The sequence below is a fragment of the Phacochoerus africanus genome, chromosome 2 (genome assembly GCF_016906955.1).
Source record: "Phacochoerus africanus isolate WHEZ1 chromosome 2, ROS_Pafr_v1, whole genome shotgun sequence".
NCBI classification, from domain to species: Eukaryota; Metazoa; Chordata; class Mammalia; order Artiodactyla; family Suidae; genus Phacochoerus; species Phacochoerus africanus.
The window spans coordinates 267,063,858-267,083,082 of record NC_062545.1 but is presented as its reverse complement, the minus strand read 5'-3'; the positions used below and the strand labels follow the sequence as shown (position 1 = coordinate 267,083,082).

Below are 19,225 nucleotides of genomic sequence, written 5' to 3'. Positions count from 1 at the left end.
ATTTTGTAATAACATATAAGGGAAAAAACTGAAAAATATATATAGTATATAACATTTAAAACTGAAATCACATTGCTGCACAACTAAAACTAACACAATACTGTTTGGCAAGTATACTTCAAATTAATTAATTAATTAATTACTTGAAAACTAAGGCCCAACAGATAATCATAAGAAGACTTAAATATATATATATACTTTAAAAAGCTGTAAAAAAGCCAAAAGTTATAATAATATAACATTGAAAAAACAAAATTTAAACACACATAAATACACAAAGGAGTTTGATGATTTGAAGATGAAAAATTGAATGTGCATAGTGGGAAATGACATATATCTGGTTATGAAGGAATAAAGGGATAAGCAATATGACCTAAGTGAAAGAGATTGATCCAATAACAGTGAAAATTTTAAGGACAGTGAGGAAAACTGCTAGAGACATGGGTGATCAACTCACAGTTTTTAAGGAAAGGGCAGTGAGTGAAATAAGAATGTGATTAGGTGATTCTCACTTGGCAAAAATGTGAATATTTCTGAAAAGAATCCCCAGAGCCAATGTCATGTCCCTGTTTCTCAGGCTGTAGATGAAAGGGTTCAGCATGGGGGTGACCACTGTGTACATCATGGAAACAATGATGTCCTTATCATGGGACTGGCCTGATGAGGAGGAAAACTACACAGCCATCATTGTCCCATAGAATAGAGACACCACAGAGAGGTGGGAGCCACAGGTGGACAAGGCTTTGCAGATCCCTTTAGTCGAGGGGATCCTCAGGATGGAGACCCCAATACGGCCATAAGAGACCAGGATGCCACTCAGGGGGAAAATGACAACAGCAGACCCTGCAGTGAATATGACCAGCTCACTGAGAGAGGTATCTGAGCAGGACAGCTTCAGCAGGGCAGCAAGATCACAGAAGAAGTGTGGGATGATGTTGTCATCACAGAAGGACATTTGAGCCAGGAGGAGGGAGTGGGTCAGGGCATAGGCACAGGAGAATAGCCAGGAAACAGCCAATAGACACAGACACAACTCCTCCCTCATGATGATTGTGTAGTGTAGAGGGTGACAAATGGCCACATACCTGTCATAGGCCATCACTGCAAGAAGAAGGTTATCGATGCAAGCAAAAAATATGAAAAAATATGTCTGTGTTACACACTCTGTATAGGGAATGGATTGATCCTGAGTCTGCATGTTCATCAGCATCTTAGGAACAGTGACAGATGAAAAGGAGACATCTGTGAGGGCCAGGTAGCTGAGGAAGAAGTACATGGGGGTGTGGAGGCGAGGGTCCAGTCTGATGAGCAGGATGATTAGCAGGTTTCCCAGCACCATGGTCAGGTACATGCCCAGGAACAGGGCAAAGAACATGCCCTGCTGCTCTGGCCTGATGGGGAGCCCCAGGAGGAGGAACTCGGAGATGCTGCTCTGGTTCTCCTCCTCATGCTCCTCTCTTGGTCTGCTGGGGAAGAAGGTGAGTGGAAAATGTCAGAGATATTGAATTCAGGATTTTTGCCACCACACTAGGTATCTCAGCTTCTCATGGAGAAAAAGGATAAGTGCATTTCTTTTATCACATAGTGTTGCCATAGCAAGTGACACACTCTCAACACTCACCATGATTCCTTTTGATAAAAACCAGGAAATTCATTTTTTTTCTTTATAATTAACCATGTTTCTGACACTAAGCTTCTAATTGGATACAGAAGGATAAATATGACATACAGGACCTCATCTCATGAGAGTATCCCTCAAGAATACACCTGACCAAGGACTAACTAAGGTGGGAAACTGAAGCCATATTTCCTGTTATGATTGTGGCCCCACCACACTCTTGCTTTAGGACTCGGGATGCTAAATCACTCTTGGCCTCATGTTGTCCCTGGATAATGTGAAGATGCAAATATCACAATTTCAGAGAGGTAAAAAAAAGGATTCTAATTCATTAGGCATTAATATCTAAGAACATTTTCCTGCATAAAATAAATACCAAAATTGCATACATTATTTTTATGAGAGAATCTGTATAGCCACCCCAAAAGTATCAAGTTCAGGAATTTAATAAAAAAGTATTATGAGGTGATTATCATAAAGCGCCAAGAAGCTGACCTAAAATTTATGTTAACTTATCTGACCTCTCACAATCTTCAGGTGAGTTTCTGAGCTCATATCATATCACTGGGGTAAATTCCATACTCGAACTTGTCTTATGCATGTTTATCTTCTTGCCAAGAAATAAACCTTACTTCAGTGCATGGACCTCTATCTATCTCTGTTTACATCTGATCCTCCAAGTTGGCACAGATCTGGATATTCATCATTAGGAAGACACCTGATATCTATGATGGGGTCTGAGAACTGAGAGATCCTGAAGGATTTGGGGTGTCTCTTAGAAGTCAGTTTCCTGATTGACCAGCACTATTTCCAAATATTGAATTTCACACTGAAAATAACTGACATAATGAACGCAATGGTAGACAAATACATTTTTCCATCATTGCCTCATTGAACTTTTCAAGAGTCCTAGGAGGGAGATGCTATTAAAATTCACTATTGGGAGTTCTCATTGTAGCTCAGTGGGTTAAGAACCCAACTTGTATCCATGATAATACCAGTTTGAACCCTGGCCTCACTCAGTGGGCTAAGAATACAGCTTTGCCATGAAATCTGGTATAGGTTGCAGAGGGAGCTAAGATCTGGCGTGGTTGTGGCTGTGGTGTAGGTCAGCAGCTGCAGCTCTGATTCAAGCCCTAGCCTGGGAACTGCCATATGCTACAGGTGCAGACTTAAAAAAATTTAAAAATTTAAAAAATATAAAACTGCACTATCAACATACTTGGAGTAGGAAATGACCATGATAATAGAGTTATTAACAGCTCTAGTCACATTTCTCTTCCAAGCTTTTAAAATTATACTGGAAACTTTGATCCTATGACTCTACTCTTCCTCCCTTTCTTTAGTTAGACAAATAGACAAGACCTTAAGAAGAAGTATTTTGGGATTTGAAGGAGTCCTTCTCCTGAGATAACTGTCCACATTCATAATCCTGCAGCCCTTTAGTTTGCCAATGGTTTTCATGTGGCTTCAAGATCATTCAAACCATCACTGTTTAATTCTGTCTGGGGTGGCAGCGAACAGTGATTTTTCCTTGCATTTTACCAAGAGTAGTGAAATCACTTAACCATTCTCACATAGATATTGCATAGAGGAACCTGGTCTCAAATATTTTTTCCCATCATTTTTCACTACAGACATTCCACCCAATTCTTTTTATTGGGGGGGGGGTAGAGAGGCAAAGGTGAAATGTTAAAAGTGAAAAGGTAAATGTTAAAATATGCCTTGGAGAGGAAATTGACCTTAACCCTGTATAAGAAACTGTCAGCGGGTGCTTGTTCCCGACCAAGGAGTTGCTTGGGGTTATTAACTGACTCAGTTCATGGGTCACAAGGAGGGAACATACACTTAACCCTCCTGCCTAAGCACAGGCTTCTCACTGAAAACTGCTGGGTCAGACTTAGCCAAGGAACTCACAAATCTCCTGCAAGAGAACCAGAGCTCCATATGACAGCTTGGATCGGCAATGTGAACAGGAGGGAACAATACAGATGTGGTAACTTGATTCCATCACCACGGTGTACAAAGGGGTGGCTAAGGAATTTCTCAGTAGTGAAGAGGAGACAGTGTGTGACCTAGGAGTGGTTCATTGAGACAGATCTTATGGATGGGCTTGCTTTTCCTGTCTTCATACCAAAAAAAGTGTCCCCTGCTCAATTATGACATGTAGAGTCAGGGGTTGGGTCTCCAAGAGGCTAAAATTTGCTAAGGGCTTATGATATGCATAGCTTCTTAAGCACCTTATGGACAAGATCTGTCAGAAAATAGCATGATCCCATGTCAGAGCACTGGATGCTGAGAATCACCATAGCCAAACCCAAGGCAACTAAGCTATTAGTTAGGGAAATGATAAAGATGTGAGTGTCTAAGAATGTGATTCCAGATGTGAGTCTTTCATTTATAAATGGATTGAACAAAATTGAAGCAGAGCATCAAAAATATTGGGCTTCCAGAGGCCCTGCAGAAGGAGTCAAATCATAGAAAAATGGATGCTAATAGATCTGAAAATCAAATTAAGTTTCCTATGGAGTTGCCTCTTTAGCCTTTGGTCTCAGGCAGGTGGAGAGTAAAAAATGTGAGAATACTCACACACACACACACAGATATTTATCTCTTCTGTGTGAAGAAAGTCAAGCTGTTGGTTTGCTACACAAAAGAACTCATACTATTACACACACTTGCCAAATGGATATTTATAGATTCCTTTGGATTATAATCTTACTAGGTAAATATAGTCAGTGTGTCAGTCAGCTTTACACAAATCTCTGCAAACTCACAAGCAAAATACATGTGTACAAGACAGCCACACACAGAACTGTCAAGCATCCTAAACCAGAGGCACTGTATTCACAAAAAGTCCTTCATATTGGAATCACAAGCAGTGCACAAGGTCTTACACATGGCACACAAGCAGCAGATGCATGTAGAATAAGCACACACTGAGGAAATATCCAGATTTCTCTGACCTCTGTATATCCTAATGTGGGTCATTCAGTGTGCTTGGCAGTTACACATACACACAGAGACTCCTATAACACAACACACATACAAATACACATAACATGCACAGCTGGGGAAGTTTCTGGGCTCCTTCTGAGCTATACATGTGCTCTGAGTTCAAATACCTTCTCCTACATTCTGTTACCTGAATCCTCACTTTCTGTCCAGAAGACTCAGGATCCAAAGAAAAAGAGCAAACTTTGGTGGCCTGAGGACCATACAGTCTCTCATGTTGGTTCTCCAGCTTCAAAACAATGCACAAGGAGATTTCCTTCTCTCCATGATAAAGAGACCCCAGAGGGAATCCACCCCAATCCTGATTAGAGAAGCAGTCCACTGGGGCAACTGCCCAAGTACCTCCTGGCCCCTTGGAAAGGAGGATGATTAGGGTCCACAGGGGCTGAGCTGCACCTTTTATGGGAGAAATTGTCCCTGATATCAGTGGTGTCTTGGGTTTCTTGTCAAGTCTCTGAGGAAAAGCAGGAGTTCCCCTATTGCCCGTGGCCTCTGTATCATGAGCACAGATTCTCCCAACAGCAGTGAATGGCACAGTCAGTTGAAGTGCTTCTGCCCCCAACACCAACACAGGCTTACATTAGAACACAAAGGCCCTTTAAATGTGAACATCTCCCTCTTCCCTGGAAGGTTTTAGGCCATAGTCTTTCTTTGCCTTGTTCAGGAGAAGAGGGATTGAATATAAAACTCCGGATAAATGTACTCTGGGTTCCTCCCCTGCTAAGAGGTCACCTTGAGAAACTTTTCCAAGGCCTATACAACTTTCTATAAAGTGGAAATAATAATCATAGTCTGTGTGAGTTGGAAGAATGGTTACATGAGCACATAATGCAAGCTTAGTAAATATTAAGTTTTATAGTCAATGTCTTTGTATCACTAGAGATCAGCTATGGCTCCCAACAGGAAATTGTGTTTGGTAACTGTTGAATGAATTCATTTGTTCCTTCATTTCCTCATTCCCTTAAATACTCATTAAGGTTCTCACAAATGTAATACTGATATATTCTCTAGAGACATAACAGGTAATAATATAATCAGGAATCCCTACCTTACAACACACATCCAAGTGAGAGGTGATATAAAAAAAATTAAGGCAAAATGTGTGGCAGGTAAATGGTGACAAGTGCTGAAGAATGATGAGAATCATGCATGGAGCTAGGGAGACTCGAGAAGTTAAAAAATACCACAGTGTTACAGGATTCTTTTCCAAAGAAACACAGACACCACTCAATCAAGTGGCTTCAGGTCTGTATACTGGTTTACACCATTACACACTTTTTAGACTGGCTAAAATTGAAAAGAATGCTGTTCTCAGTGTCTTTGAAGATGTGAGGGAACTGGAACACCAATAAACTGCTCATGGGAATACAAAACACTTTGAACATTTTTTAAAAAGTTAAAAATATACTTAGAACATGACCAGGTTAAAGAACGTATATAGTTATATGTAGATTTGGACAAGAATGTTCACAAGAACTTTATTTAATAGCCAAAAGCTGGAATACCCCAGATGTTCATCAACAGACTTACCGTTAGTAAGTAAATTGACATACAATATAGGATAGTAAACTATACTCAATATTTTGTAACAACATATCAGGGAAAAATATCTTAGTATATTTATAACTTGAATCACAGTGTACACTTGAAACTAACATTATATTGTAAATTAACTATATTTCAATAAAAATAAATTCTAAAGAAAGATAAATAGAAATTTTAAAAAATTAAAAATATTAAGTAGAAAAAAAATTTTAAATTTAAATGTAAGTGGATGCAATATCTATTTTATATCATTAAAATGGAATAGTACTCACCATTTAAAAGAATGAACTATTGATAAATAGTACAACATGAACAAGTCTCAAAATACGCACAGTGAAAGAAGACAGCAAGAAAAAATATACACTGTATGATTCCACTGAAATAAGGTTCTAGGATATGCAAACTAATCCATGTGACAGAAACAGAATAGTGGTTTGCCCGAGGACAGATGGGAGGATCAAAGAGAGGGCAGGAGAGTAGACATCAGGGAAATTCATGATCTTGATGGCCGGGGTGGTAACTTCGTGGGTACATACATATGTCAAAATTATTCAAATGATATCATTTATTTTTTTACCTCTTTTAAAATTAAACTTGATTTACAATGTTGTGCCCATTTCTGCAGTACAGCAAAGAGCCCCAGTCCTATACATATACATTCCCTTTCTTATGTCCTCTTCCATCATGGTCTAACCCAAGAGGCTGGATATAGTCAAGGCGCTATACAGTAGGACATCATTGCTTATCCATTCTAAATGTAAAAGTTTGCATATAATAACCCCAAACTCCCATCCATCCCACTCCCCCCTCCTCCCCCTTGGCAACCAGAGGTCTATTCTGTGTGTCTATGAGTCTGCTTCTATTTTGTGAATAGGTTAATTTGTGCCATATTATAGATTCCACATGTAAGTGATATCACATGATGTTTGTCTTTATGACTTTCTTCACTTAGTATAAGACTATGTGCTTGCATCAGGTTGCTGCGAATGGCATTACTGCATTCTTCTCTATGGCTGAGTAGTATTCCATTCTCTATTTACACCACATCTTCTGTATCCACTCATCTCTTAATGTGCATCTAGGTTATTTGCAAGCCTTTGCTATTGTGAACTGTGCTGCTATGAAGATAATGGTGCATGTATCTTTTAGTATTGTAGTTTTATCTGGTTATGTGCCCAGGACAGGGATGGCTGGATCACATTGTAGTCCTATATTCAGTTTTCTGAGTCGAATTTTATACTTTAGGTATAGGAAGTTTATTGTATGTCATTTATACCTCCAAAAATCTGGGTGATTTTAAAGAAACAATAACAAACTCAAGTATGGTCATGTCATTCCTCTGTGAAATCCCTTCCAGCAGGTTCCCATATCAGACTGAGAACCAAAGACTCAACCATAATGATTAATTTTGTGTGCCAACTTGGCTAGGAAATATCTTGGCTAGCAGATATTTGATCCAACATAACTCTAGATGTTTCCATGAAGGTATCTTTATGGATGAGATTAACATTGTAATCCAAAGACTCTGAATAAAGCTAAGACTGTCCTCCATGCTGAGGGTGGGCTTCATCTAATCAGTTAAGGACCTTAAGAAAAAGAACTACCTCCCACAGAGAGGGAGACTTCTATCACCTGCCTGCCTTCATATTCAAACTGCAATTTTTCCCTGGGTTTCTGGCCTGCCAACCTACCTTGCAGACTTTATGTTTGCTGCCTCCACAATAATAATAGCCAACTTCCTTCCTTCCTTCCTTCCTTCCTTCCTTCCTTCCTTCCTTCCTTCCTTCCTTCCTTCCTTCCTTCCTTTATTTCTTCCTTTCTCTCTCTCTCCCTTCTTCCCTCTCTCTCTCTCTCCTTCTCTCCTCCCTCCCTTCTTTCACTCCTTTCTTTTTTTTTCTTATGCTTTTTAAGGCCACACCCATAACCTGTGGAAATTCCCAAGCTAGGGGCCACATTTAGCTGCACTACAGGGCCTGGGTTATGACTTTGTCCTATACCACCGGTCACAGCAATACCAGATCCCTGACACACTGAGCAAGGCCAGGGATTGAACCTACATCCTCATGAATACAAGTCAGATTCATTTCCACTAATCAAACACAAACTCCAAGCCAATTATTTAAAATAAATTTCTCTCTCTCTTTTTTCTTCTTCTTTTTTTTTTTGGCCATTCCATGGCATTCAGAAGTTCCCAGGCCAGGGATCAGATCATATCCTTAGTTGCAAACTATGCCACAGCTGCAGAAACTGGATCCATTAACCCTTGGCAGAGATGCCACCAATCCCATAATGCCACAAAAGGAACTCCATAAATCTCTCTCTCTCTTATACACACACACACACACTCTATTTGTAATCCTTCTCCAGAAAATCTTGCCTAATACACCTGCCATGACCTTAAGCGCCCTAACAATCTGGTCCTCTGATATGTCTGAACTAATCACCCACCACCCTTCCTGACTTAATCCTGTTCAGGAACAGGAGCTCCACTAATGTCCCTGTGATAGGCCAGGCACCATCTCCCCTCTAGGGGCTGATCTCCATGGTTTTGCACAGGCAGCCCATGGCTCAATTCCCTGTCCTCACTAATGTGTTTGGATGCTACCTTCCCAATGAGCTCTACATAGATCACACGGTGTGAAATTATGGACCCCACTACAGCATTCTTGCTCCCCCACTATTATTTTGATTTTACTTTTTCAGGGCTACACACATGGCACATAGAAATTCCCAGGTTAGGGATAGAATATGAGCTGTAGCTTCCTGCCTATACCACAGCCACAGCAAGGTGGGATCTGAGCCTCATCTGAGACCTATATCATAGCTCACAGCAATGCTGAATCCTTAACCCACTAAGTAAGGTCAGGGATCAAATCCTTGTCCTCATGGAAATTAGTCAGCTATGTTACAGCTGAGCCATGACAGGACTTCCTTGCTCTTCCCTTTTGATGCCTCCTTTATTCATAAAAGTTTTACCTACTGAAAACTTATAACTTATTTCAGACATAGAAATGCATCTTCCCTAGAACATTCACCCCAGTAAGGAAACAATGACAATTAAAAATGAATAAATTTTACAGTGTTCTAGAAGGTTAAAGCCTTCTATGGAAAAAAGGAACATGATGAGCTGGATCAGGAGTGCTGGAATGTAAACTCTACAAGGGGATACATTATGATTTAACTCAGAATTTAGATTCTCAGAATGTAGAACATTGCCTGGCACATGGTAGACAAGCAGTAGATGTATTTGTGTGTAGAAATTATAAATTCAAGGAATTTGGTACTTTTTCATATAGGAAGTGAGATCTCTTCCAACAGGAATGAGACCCCAGAGACCAAACCCTGGTGTGAGAGAAGAAGCTTCTGGTTAAAGAAGATGTCTCTGTTAATTGCCCAATTACTCCCCTTCCTCTTGAGATGCATCCAGTGCAATGACCAAAGAGGCTGAACAACAGGAGTCCCATAAGATGTCTCTAATGTCAGTGACGTAACAGTCTTCCCTCTGCCTGCCTATGAGGGGAAGGAGAGGCCATGAACACCCTTGAACGTTGAAGAAACTACAATGGAATCTGCCACTCCATCCACTGCAGAAAGGACCAAACAGAGTAGGATCAGCACTTGAGAGCCCACACCACTGACTCTGAAGTGTGTTGGAGCACACATCCCATTACCATAATTTATTCTATCAATGTGTAACCACAAAAGACCTACAAAAGCCAAAGCCATCTTGAGCAAAATGGTAAGAACTGTAGGCATTGCACTGCCTGATTTCAAACTATACTTTACAATTAGAAATCAACACAGTATGTTACTGATATAAAAAACAGACATATAAAAATGCAACAGGATTTGCTGTTTATTCTTTAGTCAGTCTGTTTCTATAAATGCTGTTTTACTAGAACAAATACATATTTATTCATTTATAAAATAAAAGAACAGAATGTGGAGCCCAGAAATAGACCCACACGTGTATGTTCAATTGATTTTTTTATACTGATCATCACAATCCAATTTTATTATTTTATTTTATTTTACTTATTTTTTAATTTTTTTAAATTAATTTTTTTTTCCCACTGTGCAGCAAGGGGATCAAGTTATCCTTACATGTAAACATTTTTCCCCCACCCTTTGTTCTGTTGCAATATGAGTATCTAGACATAGTTCTCAATGCTATTCAGCAGCATCTCCTTGTAAATCCATTCTAAGATGTATCTGATAAGCCCAAGCTCCCGATCCCTCCCACTCCTTCTGTCTCCCATCCAGAAGCCACAAGTCTATTTTCCAAGTCCAGGATTTTCTTTTCTGAGGATATGTTCATTTGTGCTGGATATTAGATTCCAGGTATAAGTGATATCACATGGTATTTGTCTTTGTCTTTCTGACTCATTTCACTCAGTGTGAGATTCTCTAGATCCATCCACGTTGCTGCAAATGGCATTATGTCATTATTTTAATGGCTGAGTACTATTCCATTGGGTATATATACCACCTCTTCCGAATCCAATCCTCTGTCGATGGACATTTGGGTTGTTTCCATGTCCTGGCTATTGTGAATAGTGCTGCAATGAACATGCGGGTGCACGTGTCTCTTTTAAGTAGAGTTTTGTCCGGATAGATGCCCAAGAGTGGGATTGCAGGGTCATATGGAAGTTCTATGGATAGATTTCTAAGGTATCTCCAAACTGTTCTCCATAGTGGCTGTACCAGTTTACATTCCCAACAACAGGGCAGGAGGGTTCCCTTTTCTCCACAGCCCCCTCCAGCACTTGCTATTTGTGGAGTTATTAATGATGGCCATTCTGACTGGTGTGAGGTGGTATCTCATGGTAGTTTTGATTTGCATTTCTCTTATAATCAGCAATGTTGAGCATTTTTTCATGTGTTTGTTGGCCATCTGTATATCTTCTTTGGAGAAATGTCTATTCAGGTCTTTTGCCCTTTTATCCATTGATTGATTGGCTTTTTTGCTGTTGGGTTGTATAAGTTGTTTATATATTCTAGAGATTAAGCCCTTGTCAGTTGCATCATTTGAAACTGTTTTCTCCCATTCTGTAAGTTGTCTTTTTGTTTTCTTTTGGATTTCCTTTGCTGTGCCAAAGCTTTTCAGTTTGATGAGGTCCCATGGGTTTATTTTTGCTCTAATTTCTCTTGCTTTGGGAGACTGACCTGAGAAAATATTCATGATGTTGATGTCAGAGAGTGTTTTGCCTATGTTTTCTTCTAGGAGTGTGATGGTGTCCTGTTGTATATTTAAGTCTTTCAGCCATTTTGAGTTTATTTTTGTGCATGGTGTGAGGGTGTGTTCTAGTTTCATTGCTTTGCATGCAGCTGTCCAGGTTTCCCAGCAATGCTTGCTGAATAGCCTTTCTTTGTCCCATTTTATGTTCTTGCCTCCCTTGTCAAAGATTAATTGACCATAGGTGTCAGTTAGACTTAATTGATATCTTCAGGACACTACATCCAAAAAAATCAGAATGCACATTCTTCTCAAATGCTCATGGAACATTCTCAAGAATTGACCACATATTGGGACACAAAGCTAATCTCAATAATTAGGAGCATAGAAATTATCTCAAGTATCTTCTCTGACCACAATGCCATGAAATTAGAATCCAACCATGGGGAGTTCCCATCGTGGCACAGTGGTTAACGAATCCGACTAGGAACCATGAGGTTGCGGGTTCGGTCCCTGCCCTTGCTCAGTGGGTTAATGATCCGGCGTTGCTGCAAGCTGTGGTATAGGTTGCAGATGTGGCTCAGATGCCGAGTTGCTGTGGCTCTGGCGTAGGCCGGTGGCTACAGCTCCAATTCAACCCCTAGCCTGGGAACCTCCATATGCCAAGGGAGCAGCCCAAGAAATGGCAAAAAGAGAAAAAAAGAAAAAGAAACCAACCATGGAAAAGGAAAGAGAAAAAACCTACTACATGGAGACTAAACAACATGCTACTAAAAAACCAATGGGTCAGTGAGGAAATCAAGAAGGAAATTAAAAACTACCTTGAAACAAATGATAATGAAGACACAACCTCTCAAAATCTATGGGATGCTGCGAAAGCAGTGCTCAGAGGGAAATTTATAGCAATACAGGCCTTTCTCAAAAAAGAAGAAATATCCCAAATGGACAACTTAAACCTCCACCTAAATGAATTAGAAAAAGAAGAACAAAAGAGTCCTAAAGTCAGCAGAAGGAAGGAAATTATAAAGATCAAAGAAGAAATCCATAAAAGAGAGACTCAAGAAACAATAGAGAAAATTAATAAAACCAAGAGCTGGTTCTTTGAAAAGGTAAACAAAATTGACAAACCCCTGGCCAGACTCACTCAAAAGAGGAGAGAAAGAACCCAAAGAACCAAAATAAGAAATGAAAAAGGAGAAATCACAATGGATACAGCAGAAATACAAAAAACCATAAGAGAATACTATGAACAACTATATGCCAACAAGTTTGACAATCTGGAATAAATGGACAATTTTCTAGAATCGTACAGCCTGCCAAAACTGAATCAAGTAGAAACAGACCAACTGAACAGACCTATCACTAGAAATGAAATTGAAGAGGTCATAAAATCACTCCCTACAAATAAAAGTCCAGGACCTGATGGCTTCCCAGGTGAATTTTATCAAACATATAAAGAGGAATTGGTGCCCATCCTCCTTAAACTCTTTCAAAAGGTTGAAGAAGAAGGAATACTCCCAAAGACATTCTATGATGCCACCATCACCCTCATTCCAAAACCAGACAGAGATACCACCACTAAAAAAGAAAACTATCGGCCAATATCATTGATGAATATAGATGCAAAAATTCTCAACAAAATCTTAGCCAACCGAATCCAACAACATACCAAAAAAATTATACACCATGACCAGGTAGGGTTCATCCCAGGTTCACAAGGATGGTTCAACATATGCAAATCAATCAGCATCATACACCACATTAACAAAAAAAAAAAATCAAAAATCATATGATCATCTCAATTGACACAGAAAAAGCATTGGACAAAGTCCAACATCCATTCCTTTTAAAAACTCTCACCAAAGTGGGTATAGAGGGAGCATTCCTGAATATAATCAAAGCCATTTATGATAAACCCACAGCAAACATAATACTCAATGGGGAAAAACTGAAAGCCTTCTCACTCCAATCTGGAACAAGACAGGGATGCCCACTCTCACCACTGCTCTTCAACATAGTTTTGGAAGTCCTAGCCACAGCAATTAGACAAACAAAAAGAATAAAAGGCATCCATATAGGAAGAGAAGAGATAAAACTGTCACTGTATGCAGATGACATGATACTCTACATAGAAAACCCTAAGGACTCAACCCCAAAACTACTTGAACTGATTCATAAATTCAGCAAAGTAGCAGGCTATAAGATTAACATTCAGAAGTCAGTTGCATTTCTGTATACCAGCAATGAAATATTAGAAAAGGAATACAAAAATATAATACCTTTTCAAATTGCACCTCACAAAATCAAATACCTCGGAATACACCTGACCAAGGAGGTAAAGGACCTATGTGCCGAGAACTATAAAACTTTAATCAAAGAAATCAAAGAAGATGTAAAGAAATGGAAAGATATTCCATGTTCCTGGATTGGGAAAATCAATATTGTAAAAATGGCCATACTACCCAAAGCAATCCACAGATTCCATGCAATCCCTATCAAATTACCCAGGACATTTTTCACAGAACTACAACAAACAATCCAAACATTTATATGGAATAACAAAAGACCCAGAATCGCCAAAGCAATCCTGAGAAACAAAAACCAGGCAGGAGGCATGACTCTCCCAGACTTCAAGAAATACTACAAAGCCACAGTCATCAAAACAATGTGGTACTGGTATCAAAACAGACAGACCAATGGAACAGAAGAGAGAATCTGGAAATAAACCCTAATTTTATTTTTAAAAATTATTTCCCCAATACAATTTGTATTCTACTGTACATTATGAAATATCACCACAATTATTAATCTAGAGAAAATATATACCCATAAGTTTTTACAGAATTAAAGATCATATTCCTTATGGAGTATATTAAATCTCATGGTTTCTTTATTTTATAATTGGAGGTTTGTTCCTCTTCATCCACATCACGTATTTCATCCCTTTCTCACAGACACTGTCCCCTCTGGCAACCACCAGTCTCTTCTCTGTATTTATGAATCTCTTTTCATTTTATTTTCTTGATTTTCTGTTTTGATTTTTAGACTCCAGATGTAAGTAAGTTACCGTGATATTTACCGTTGTTTCTCTGCCTTATTTCACAGAGCATAATACCTTCTAGTTCCACCCATGTTGATGGAACATAACTGTGGATTGTGAAATGCACTTGAATAGCTCTCTTATAGCAATGTGGTTGCCAACAAAGGTGGCAAATATTTTTAGCCGCCAGGACTAAAAATGGCACAGACAGTTGTTTTCACTCTAGGGGATTCACTTTCATGCTTTTGTGTGGGGATACATTCAGTTTCCCAGTACCATTTATTGAAGAGACTCACCTTTGCCCATTCTGTGTTTTGGGGTCCCTTGTCAAAGATCTGTTGATCATATATGGGTGTGATTATTTCTGGGCTCCATATTCTCTTCCTTTTTTTATATGTGTATTTTAATGTCAGTAAATTACTGTGTTGATTTCTAAAAGTTAGCAGTATAGTTTGCAATCAGGAAGTGTGATGCCTAAAGTTTTGTCCATTTTGCCCAACGTGGCTTTGGCTTTTTCAGTCTTTTGTGGTTTCATATGGATGGAATAAATGATGGTGTTGGGATGTGAGCTCCAGCACCACTCAGCTCCAGGGTGAGTGGTGTGGGATCTCAAGGGCTGGTCCTACTGTTTGGTCCTTTCTCCAGTGGATGGAGAGGCAGATTCCATTGTAGCTTCTTCAAAGTTCAAGGGTGTTGATGTCCTCTCCTGCTCCTCATGAGCAGGCTGAGGGAAGACCAATGTGTCACTAACATTAGAGACATAGTCTGGGACACCTATGGTTTAGTCCCTTTGGTCCCTGAACTGGATCCATTTCAAGAGGGACACAAAAATTGGGCAATTAACTCAGTTGGCTGCTTCTCTAACCAGAAGCTTTGGGGTGTGTTTCCTGGGGTCTCAGTCCTGTGGGTAAATGTGAATTGCCCTTATTTTTATCCTTTTTGTAAACAGGCAAGGAAGTGCTAAATATCCTCAGACCACGAAGGCATAAGAGATGAGTCCTCAGGCAGTAGCCTGGACCAGCACAGACTGCAGCAAGGTGGGGGAACTATCCCTTGGCCTAGATGCGTGCCTTGATGTGAGGACTAGGAAGAAGAGGTAGAGAAAATGTCTATTTACATTGTTTGTTTAACCGTGTGTTTTTAGTGACTGACTCACACACTGACCTACATGGCACCACTAGGCTCACATGGCCATAACATTAAAATTAACTAAGATAACCTGAAATTATAATATGGCATCCTCAGTTGCACTAGCTCTATTTCAGGTCTCCAGTAGTTACAGGAGACTGGTGCTGCTGTATTGGACAACACAGCTATAGAGTATTTCCATCCTTGTGGAAAGTCCTGTTGTACAGTGCTAATAATAGAACATAGAGGCTGGAAATCTGCAATACATGTGTGTGTGGTGAGGTTTCTGTGTGCATGTTGCTTCTTTTTTATCTTATTTATGTTTTGGGTTTGAGGATACGTGATTCTCAGTGTGCGTACTGGAGTTTCGGTGTATTTGAGTGTGTATGGTTTGTGAGTTGTGTGGGCGACTGGATATGTTTTTTGCATTTTTAAAAAACAACCTGTGAGGTGTAATTAATAAACAAAAATCTGCATTTGTTTATTTATTTATTTATTTATGTCTTTTTGCTATTTCTTGGGCTGCTCCCGCGGCATATGGAGGTTCCCAGGCTAGGGGTTGAATTGGAGCTGTAGCCGCCAGCCTATGCCAGAGCCACAGCAACACGGGATCTGAGCCATGTCTGCAATCTACACCACAGCTCATGGCAACACTGGATCGTTAACCCACTGAGCAAGGCCAGGGACCGAACCCGCAACCTCATGGTTCCTAGTCAGATTCGTTAACCACTGCGCCACGACGGGAACTCCTGCACATATTTATTGTACAAAATTTTGAGAAATTTGGGCATGTGCACACACTTGTGAAGCTACTACCACAGTCAAGGTCATCAACATGTCAGTCTTTTCTCAAAGTTTCTTGTGTTCTTTTGATGTGGTAAGAAAACTTAACATGAGATCTACTCTTTTAAGGAATTTTTAGATATGAAATATAGTATTTTTGACTCTAGGCATTATGCTGTATAGCAGGTCTCTAGAGGTAATTCATCTTGCACTACTGACACTTCATTTCAATAAATAACACATATCTAGAATCTAATATATGGCACAAATCAACCTTTCCACAGGAAAGAAAATCATGGAGTTGGAGAATAGATTTGTGGTTGCCAATGGGGAGTGGGACAGAGTGGGATGGATTGGGAGCTTGGGGTTAATAGATGCAGACTATTGATTTTGGAATGGACTAGCAATGAGATCTTTCTGTGTAGCACTGGGAACTATGTCTAGTCACTTATGATGGAGCATGATAACGTGAGAAAAAAGAATGTATACATGTATGTGTAACTGGGTCACTATGCTGTACAGTAGAAAAAAAATGCATTGGGGAAATAAAAAACAACAGTCCATTTCCCCTTCCCCCTAGTCCTTGGTGATTGACATTTATTCTCTGCTTCTGTGAGTTTTTCAAAGTGAAGTTATGCAATATTTGTCCTTGTAGGACTGGCTTATTTCACTTAGCATGATATCCTCCTGTTTTGTCCTTGTTGTTGGAGATGGCAGGATTTCCATTTTTAAGCCAAAATTATAATCCATTGCATGTATATGCCACATTTATCCATTCATCTGTCAGTGGACATGAGGCTTGTTTCCATAGCTTATCTTTTGTGCACAGAGCTCCAATGCACATGTCAGAGTAGATACATCTGTGAGATCCTGATTCCAGTGCATTCTTGTCTACACCAAGAAGTGGGATTCCTGGATCATGTGGTAGTTCTATTTTGAATGCTTTTGGGAATCTCCGTACTGTTTTCCATAATGGACACACCACTTACATCCCCACCAACAGTGTAGGTGGGTTCTTGTTTGTGTGTTTTTTAAGTTGTGTGTGACAAATTATTTCATTTTAAAGTTGCAAATTAGTTAGAGGAATCCATGTAAACCTCACTTCCCACTAGGATGAGTATAGGTTTGGAGAGGGCCAAAAAGCAGCACCTGTGGTTTTGTTTTTGTGTCGCTATGCTTCATGCCGAGTGTCTGTTTCTGTGTATAACACACTCACAACCTATTTCTCCCCCCCTTGGATGGCTGCAGAGCAGAGAGGGCCATGTGAGGGCTTAAAAATATATGTGTGCTTTTGACTTGGTCCTATAGCCTCACAACCTGACTGTTCCTTTGTCTCCATTCTAGATAAACAGGCAGCAAACAAAGTCCACTTTATGCTAAGTTGGTGGCATTTTGTCAAGATGGTTTGAAGACTACTGAACTTTTCTCAGTATTCCTCATTGATGTTTAATGATTTCCACTTTTCCATTCTGGGGAACAGGGTGGGGTCAATTTTGGAACTTTGCATAGTTAATCAGGTGGCTCTGAATTCTGACATAGGTCCTTGGTCCTACAGCATCTGTAATACCTTGGCTCTCTGGTCACCTCATTGGGCAAATTCCCATGTCCCTCACTTTGCCTGTATGCTCAGAATTGAGCTATTTTAAATCCCTGGTGATGGAAGCGGGGAGAGAGACAGTGGCAGATATGAAGGAAGTTATTTATTGGAAAAACTTTAAAACATGTTATGAGCCAATATCTGTGGCCCTACTGATTTTCAAGGGGCATGGTCTGGGCCTGTACTCTTTCCTAGATGTGAGAGCGATACCTCAGAATTAAACATAATATTTGTATTTTACATCCTCCCTCCCTCCCTTCCTTCCTACCTTATATCCTTCCTTCCTTTATTTATTCCTCTTTCTCTTTCTTTCTTTTGCATTTCTTATAGTTGTTATAATGATAAAAATAAGTTTATGTGTTGACCACTGTATGTATGTATGTATGTATATATTTATTTATTTTTGGTCTTTTGTCTTTTTAGGGCTGCACTAGTAGCATATGTATGTCCCCAGGCTAGGCCTCTAATCAGAGCTACAGCTGCCAGCCTGTGCCAGAGCCACAGCAACACAGTGATTGGAGCTACATCGGTGACCTACACCACAGCTCACGGCAATGCCGGATCCTTAACTCACTGAGTGAGGCCAGGGATGGAACCCTCAACCTCATGGTTCCTAGTTGGATTCTTTCAGCTGTTCCACAATGGGAAATCCTTGAGCACTTTATATTGTACATGGTATATTAATCTTCCAAATAATGCTTTAAATGGTGTGCATGTGTGTATTGTGTGTGTCTCTGTCTGTAATAGACACAAGCACATAATTCATCTGACAGTAGAGCCATGGTAGTGATTGTGTCTTGCTTATTTCACTCTACCTATTATCTATCATATTGTCTCCACTTTAAAAAAAGAGAATGAGCTGTTTCCTATTTCCACTGAAGTGTTTGATTGAAGTCATATACTTTTGCCACGTGACTGTGTCATTGTTCAGAAAAGTCATGTTGTGTTCCTCTCACCAGACTGGATGAGGCATCAGTGTGTGAGTGCAGTGCAGTGAGACCTGTATAGACACTGACACAGTCACTTTGAGAATCCATATGGCTAAGGGGCGACAGTTACGCTCAGTACTTCTAAGTTCCAGGAATTTCTGCTCTCTCTCCATTCTCAGAAGAGAGAAAAGCAGCAATGAGGAGGGAGAACCAGAGCAGCATGTCTGAGTTCCTCCTCCTGGGGCTCCCCATCTGGTAAGAGCAGCAGGGTGTGTTCCTTACCCTCTTCCTGGGCATGTACCTGACCACAGTGCTGGGGAACCTGCTCATCATCCTGCTCATCAGGCTGGACCCTCACCTCCACACCCCCATGTACTTCTTCCTTAGTCACATG

The 19,225-nt window shown here is 40.0% G+C and overlaps 1 pseudogene; it reads right to left on the bottom strand.

Moving 5' to 3' along the window:
* Positions 1-508: 508 nt before the first annotated feature.
* Positions 509-19,004, bottom strand: LOC125120947 (olfactory receptor 1J4-like; annotated as a pseudogene).
* Between the last annotated feature and the right edge of the window lie 221 nt (positions 19,005-19,225).